Consider the following 7,110-nt stretch of genomic DNA (forward strand, 5'->3'; position numbering starts at 1 on the left):
TTTAACTTTGTCTCCACAACCCTGCATGCATAAAAGAACAAAAATACCGACTAATAAGCGATAAAATTTGATAAAAGTGATGCTCAATGTAAGAAAAGAATACTTCGCATTACTTATACACAAGCACTTATCAAACTCCCCCGCACTTAAGATTTTGCTTGTCCTCAAGCAAGAATAAAACATTAAAGCATCCAAGAAGGAAAATTGAAAGTCCTTGGCCTCAGGTTCACCAAAAGTATGCAAAAGAAGCATTCTACAAGTAAGGAAAAATATTCCAACACCGAATAAGAGAAATCATTGCTCTAGCTAAAAACATAAATAAAAAAGGACAACAACCCCGATATTATGTAGTGTGTGTAAACTCACTCAAGTCAACCCAACATGTACTCCTTAAAGCTCTAATTGAGAGGGACTTATTTATATACAAAAAAGAAAAGAGAAGGTAGTAGCTTCACACATCCTCGAAGGTAGCCCTTTCCTAGGCGGCTGCCAAGGTGGCTTTCACACTTTCGAGGTGGTAGCTCTTTCTACCGGGGTAAAAGCTTTCATTCATCCCATGAGATAGCTCTTTCTCTCATTAGGGTATAACTAGTACCCGACTTAGGAGAGTAGCTTCATACTTCATAGGTGGTAGCTCTTTCCACCCCCAATGCGCAAACAAACAAACACATATTTTTTTTCTCTTTTTTATTCAGAAATTAAAACAAGAAATAAACTAAAAATAGTCCCTTAAACGTCGAACTTGAGTTTCCATAAGGTTTAGTGAATGAGTAGTGCAACAAGTGTTAATCGGGCAAAACTTCCTAAAAATTCAAGTAAAAACTAGAGCATGATAGTATTCAAGGTTAAAAATTCTATTAAACTTAAGAATACAACCCTTGCAACTGAGGTGAACCGCCATTGTCTACATGAGCAAGAACAATGAAAGCATAAGTATAAAACATGTGTAATGCGAACTCATCCCCACACTTAAGATGTACATTACCCTTAATGTACACATGTAAGCACACTAAAGAAGTATAACAATCAATAACATGTGTGGAGATGAGTAATTAAAACAATACTCCCCTGACTCCTAGTGTACGTTTGATGGAGCTAATATCATTGAGAGTTGAGTTCCAACGGGTTGTGGAGCACACACGGCCATGTAAAATGCCACATGACCGTGCCAATGATTGTTCCTCAAATTCCAAGACTCATAAGACCATCTTTATGTATACACAAGGGGGTTCAGTAAAGCTTAATAAAAATAAAATAAACTCGATTCTATAAAGATATGGAAATGAAATACAACTCGAAACAAATGAAAATAAAAGATAAACTCAGAAGGAAGATCCTTTCTGCGTATTACAAATCCAACATAAATACAGAAATAAAATATGAAAAACATAAAAAATAAAATAAAGTAAAGACACCTCAAGCGTTAGTGTCAAGTTCTGTCTTAGCTGCTGCTGCTAATGATGATGCTCGTGCTACTGGTAGTGCTGATGGAGGTGCTGGATATGCCTAAGGAGTTCGGGGTCTCATCACAAATAGAGAAGCCACATCTTGCTCTAGGATCTGTTGTAGGATGTCGAGAAGTGCCATCACCTCAGTGTGGTTCGTGGCCTGGGTAGCGCAAACCTCAGCTAAATCTGACTGTAGCACCCTCACCGCACTCTCGAGCCTCTCAAAATGATCATGGGCTTGAGTCGGCCAAAAGATACGCACTAGAGGTGGCTCCTATACTGTTGGGGGTGCCTTGGTCTCCATCTACTCAGGCTGTGGCTCGAGAGCAGGCTGTGATCTCTCTGCTGCGTCACCCTCACCCTCAGCTGGTTCTGGCAGGGGTATGATCATCACATAAACTCCGTCCCTGTACCTGCGGATCATCCCCATCAAACGCATAGTCTCCAAGCGCTGGGGAGACGGTACTATGATCTTCTCGGCCCCTCGAATAACGTCCATCAAACCCAAGTCCATAATGAGTCGAGTAATGTACGAGCCAGAAAAGAGCACTCCTACCCTGGTATATTACCCTTGATGACATAGGTACTCTGTCGTGATGTGTCCCAGGTGGAGTGGCTCGCTCTGTACCATCAAATACAAGTAAAGCAGCTCTTGTCTACTGAGCATGCCGGTACTATCACCATGTTTGATCACCGATCGGCTGAGAATGGCGTGGATGTATTGATAAGTGGGTCAAGAAAGGCATGTCACCTTCGAGACGCCTGGCTCATACTGCCCCTGTCCACACAATGCCCTGTAGGCACGCTGTGGTGTCAAACTACTGGGATAATTTGTTGGGAGCTACTCATACTCCTTTGCATCAGTGAAGGCCTCGTCATATAACCCAAGTCGAACTACGAACTGTGTGGTGCTCATATTGTGGTACTGACCGAAAGCTCTAAACTGTATGGCGTCAATGCTCGTAAGGCTGCTATAAGAACGGTCAAACTCAAACGAAGCTAATACCTCCAATGTGAGCATACGGATAGCCAGCTCTTGGATGGAAAGTAATCTGCTCCAACTACCAACAACAAGTAACTCCTCCACTTCATCTTCCATCTCATCCCCCAAATGAATCTCCCTCAAAGTGCTCAAGTCTGGAAACCTAGACTGTCCAAACTTCAACTTCGACAAACGCGCGAAACACGATTGATGTTCGGGTATAGTGAACTCAAGCTGCTTCGATGAGGGCTCACAAGGACGTTTCCTAGCCATCTTCTTCGAACGGGGAGCCATTCCTGCAAAATTGAAAAGAAAACAATCAAATTTAACTTAAAAACTCATTCTGCAGGAATTCACACGGTCGTGTGGATCTTCGGGGCATGAAAGCCGCACGGCCAAGTTGCCAAAATCCTCCAAATACATCATAAATTCATTCTAAAATAGTTCTAAAAGCATTCACCAACCAGTCAAGCATGAAAATGACGCAAAATAAGCCTAATAACCAAAAGAAATCAAGATTGGGCGAAGAAAGGAGAAAGGGGAAGTTTGCCAACAAAATGAGAATGAAAACTTCGAATGCGGCCGAAAAACAACCCAACTCCTTAAATAGATGGCTAAAGGGTCGGGGATGCGAATAGAGGTGTTCATTCGGTGTGGAGACCTTTAGAATTGAAGAGGCGTAAATAGATTTTAAAGAAAAACCGCGCCTCTTTGTGTTCTGTACATCTTACCGGCACCTGTGTAACTCCCACAAGGTTGCACAAGGGCAGACACATGCCCCTGTGTGCTATTGGGATAGCCTTAACCGCCTCTGATCTCATCCATACAGGCATGTGGAAAATACCCACGGCCGTACGCCCGACCTACAGGGGTACCACACGCCCCTATAGCTCCTCTGTTCTCCCAAAAATGTTTCTAAGTATTCCATACGCCCCTGTGGAATTTCTACATGGGCATGTGGATACTCACAAGGGTACTCACAGGGGCACTCACACGCTCTTGTATCTTCTCGGGATGGAGGAGAAGTCTCTACAGAGCTTCACACGAGCGTGTGGAAATTACCCACTCTTGTGTGCCATTCACAGGGTCATCCACAGGGGCAGACACACACCCCTGTGTCTTCTCGGGATGGAGTCTGAGAACTCTGTAGAGATCTACACGCCTATGTGGAAATTATCCACTGGCGTGTAATTGTCATAAGGCCATTCACAGGGGCATACACATGCCCCTGTATCCTCTCAAGATGAGCTCTGAATGGAAATACACGCCCTTATAAAAATTCCACATGGCCATGTGTCTTCTCTGGATGACTTAGAAAAAAACTACAGACTTTGCAGAAAAAATTTCTGCAACATTCATGCACATACAGAGGCTGCATAAACACTGAAAACTTGACCAGAGAATCATTAAAACATGCTCAAACGACCCAAAACTTAGTAAATCACCATTAAGCACACTAAAACACCAACAAACCATGAGAAAAACACAGCAAAAACAGGTACAAATCAAGACATCAACACTAAGGCTATTCTTCATGCAAATACTAAACTAAAACTTAGAAAATAGTAAACGCTTGGGTTACCTCCCAAGAAGCGCTTGTTTAACATCGCTAAGCTTGACGTACTTCTCCTTACCTCACAGGGGCTCATAAATGAAGGTTGCCCTCTTACCTACAACTTGAAAGCACGATAAACATAATTGTTTCAAGGTAGATGGGGAGTTATCGAGCTTGTTACCACATAAGGGTCTGTCACCCTTACTCCATGAATGCACATCCCCATTAGCATTGGGGCGCTTCTTGTGACGTCTCCTTGCTCTTTCCAACTTTTGGATCATCCTCTTCATGACTCCCGGGGTAGGTTACAACTTGTCCTCTAGACCAAGTGATAGGACTTCTTCATTCTCCACTTCTTGATCTAGCAACTCCTCAAATGGGTCCAAACAAATCATTTCCTGCACATATTCATCAATTAACTCATCAGTTATGTGAAGGAAATACAAGGTATCATCAAAATCAAGAGAATGTCGCATGTCTTCGGCAAGGCGGTATGTCAACTTGTCATCACCAACTCTTAATATCAATTTCCCACCATTCATGTCAATGAGAGCCTTAGAAGTGGGCAAGAATGACCTTCCAATTATCAATGGAACCTCGCATCCTCATCAACATCCATCACCACAAAGTCCATAGGAAATATGTACTTGTCAACTTTTATAAGTGCGTCTTCAATGATGCATCTCAGATGTCTAACTGTTCGATCAGCCAACTAAAGTGTCATCTGAGTGGGCCTAGGCTCTCCCAAGCCTAGCTTCTGAAAGAATGTGTAAGGCATGACGTTGATGCTAGCCCCTGAATCTGCCAATGCCTTTTCTTTACCCAAATTTCCAATGTTACATGGGATGATGAAGCTTTCGGGGTCTTTCTTCTTGTTCGACATATTCTTTTGCAACACTGCCGATCATGAAGCATCTAATATCACAAATGCACTCTCCTCCAACTTTCTCTTGTTAGTCAAAAGGTCTTTAAAAAACTTTGCATAGCGAGGCATTTGAGAAAACACCTCCACAAATGGGATGTTCATGTGCAACTGCTTGAATAGACCCAAGAACTTCTTGTATTGCTTATTATTTTGGTCATTCTTCAATCTCGATGGATAAGGGATTCTTGGCTTGTAAGGTGGGGGTGCCACCTCCTTCTTTTTGGTTCTTTCCTCAACCTCCACGACCTTGGGTAACTTAACATTTGTCTTCTTACTAGGGAGTCTACTCTCAACTTCACGACCACTTCTCAAAGTGATCACTTTCACATGTTCTCTTGGATTGGTCTACGTGTTGCTAGGTAAACTCCCTTGAGGTCTTTCTGAGAGTGACTTCGTAATTTGTCCCACTTGGTTCTCCAAGTTGTGCAATGATGTGGTGTGGTTGCGAAGTGTGGCATCAACCGATTGAAATCTTGTCCGATGATTGAATGAACTTGGTCAAAACCTTCTCTAAATCGGTTATCCAATTCTCCAAGCCAGAAACTCGATTCTCCATGTTCGGGGCTTGTTGTTATTGTTGTTGGAAACCCGGTGGTGCCATAGCCTTCTGTTGCCCTTGATTACTCCAAGAAAGGTTTGGGTGGCTCCTTCACCCCGGATTGTAGGTGTTACTATAAGGATTTTCTTGACCTCTCATTGCATTACCTACAAAATCAACCTAATCCACGAAAGTGGTACCACCAACAGAAATCGGGCAATCGGATGGAGTATGTCCTCCCCCACACCTAGTGCAACTCATCACTGCCGTCCCTCTAGGAGAAATTAGAGTGTCTAACTTCTTGCTCAATTATTCAACTTGGGCTGCTAATGATGTGACTACATCAATCTCATGAAGTCCAGTTACCTTCTTTCTGTCTCGTGTGTTCCACTGATAACTGTTCATAGTCATTTCTTCAATAAGATGTCGGGCTTCTTCGGGGGTCTTGCTTCCTAAGGTACTTCCTGCTACAGCATCAAGTAATTGATTTGTGCTTGGGTTCAAACCATTGTAGAAGATATGGATGATCATCCACTCGGGGAACCCATGCTGAGGACATTTCCGCAGGAGACCCTTGAACCTATCCCATGTCTCAAAAAGAGACTTCAATTCCATTTGCACAAAAGAGGATATTTTATTCCTGAGCTTTGTAGATTTTTCGGGAGGAAAATATCGGGCAAGAAAAGCTTCTACCATCTCCTCCCAAGTAGTAATCGATGCTCTAAGTAATGAATATAGCCATTGCTTTGCTCTCCCTTTCAAGGAAAATGGGAAGACCCTCAACTTGATAGCATCATCTGTGACACCATTAATCTTAACCATGTTGCGCACTTCGAAGAAGTTCTCAATATGATTGTTTGGATCCTCATCAGCCAAACCATTAAACTGTATCGACTGCTGTAATATCTAGATAAAGCCTAGCTTGAGCTAAAAACTCTGAGCTGTGATTGGTGGGTGTACAATACTGGATTACGTGCCAAGAACTGTGGGTCTGGCATAATCTGAGAGTGTCCTCTGCTACTCATGCTGTTCTGCCATATTATTAGTCCCTTCACCTTCTATCTCAGCTTGATTTGACTATTCTTGCACTGGTTCTTTTCCCCGTCTATGAATTCTTCATCCAATATCCAGATCACCTTCAATCAAAGTTGAAGGGTTTCCTCGGGTCATCATCTAGATCTGCAACCAAAGAAAGAAAAATAAATTAGAACGATGGAAGAATAAGAAAGTGTGAAATAGAACAAGTGGTGAATAGCTAAAATAGCAAAGTGCAAAATACTTCCAAAACGCCTATTCCCCGGCAACGGCGCCAAAAACTCGGCACACCTCTTGCGTGTGTGTACTGTAAGTGCACGGGTTGTCAAAGTAATAAAGTACCCAGGTGAGTGGGTAGTCGTATCCACAGTGAATAGTGCTCTGAAACACAAGAATTGCTATTTAACTATAGTGAAAACGATTGAGGAATTGTTTGAACAATATCAATGCAAATAAAAGTATAGAAAAGAAAAGAAGCGTAATAGAGATAAGGAGAGGTAATCAATAGAGAGATAGGGCACCTGGACATTACTCCCCTAGGATTATTATTTCAAGTACAATACTAATAATTATGCCTTCTAACTGATGCTTAATGAGTCATGGATATCCAAAGACACATGGTCCCAA

General features: G+C 42.4%; 1 non-coding gene across 1 annotated transcript; it reads left to right on the plus strand.

The window, feature by feature from the left end:
* Positions 1-5,989: 5,989 nt before the first annotated feature.
* LOC120271169 lies at positions 5,990-6,096 on the plus strand. Its single transcript, XR_005539792.1, has one exon. It is a non-coding gene; the product is annotated as a small nucleolar RNA R71 (small nucleolar RNA).
* The last annotated feature ends 1,014 nt before the right edge of the window (positions 6,097-7,110 follow it).

The sequence above is a fragment of the Dioscorea cayenensis genome, chromosome 10, assembly GCF_009730915.1.
Source record: "Dioscorea cayenensis subsp. rotundata cultivar TDr96_F1 chromosome 10, TDr96_F1_v2_PseudoChromosome.rev07_lg8_w22 25.fasta, whole genome shotgun sequence".
Lineage (NCBI taxonomy): Eukaryota > Viridiplantae > Streptophyta > Magnoliopsida > Dioscoreales > Dioscoreaceae > Dioscorea > Dioscorea cayenensis.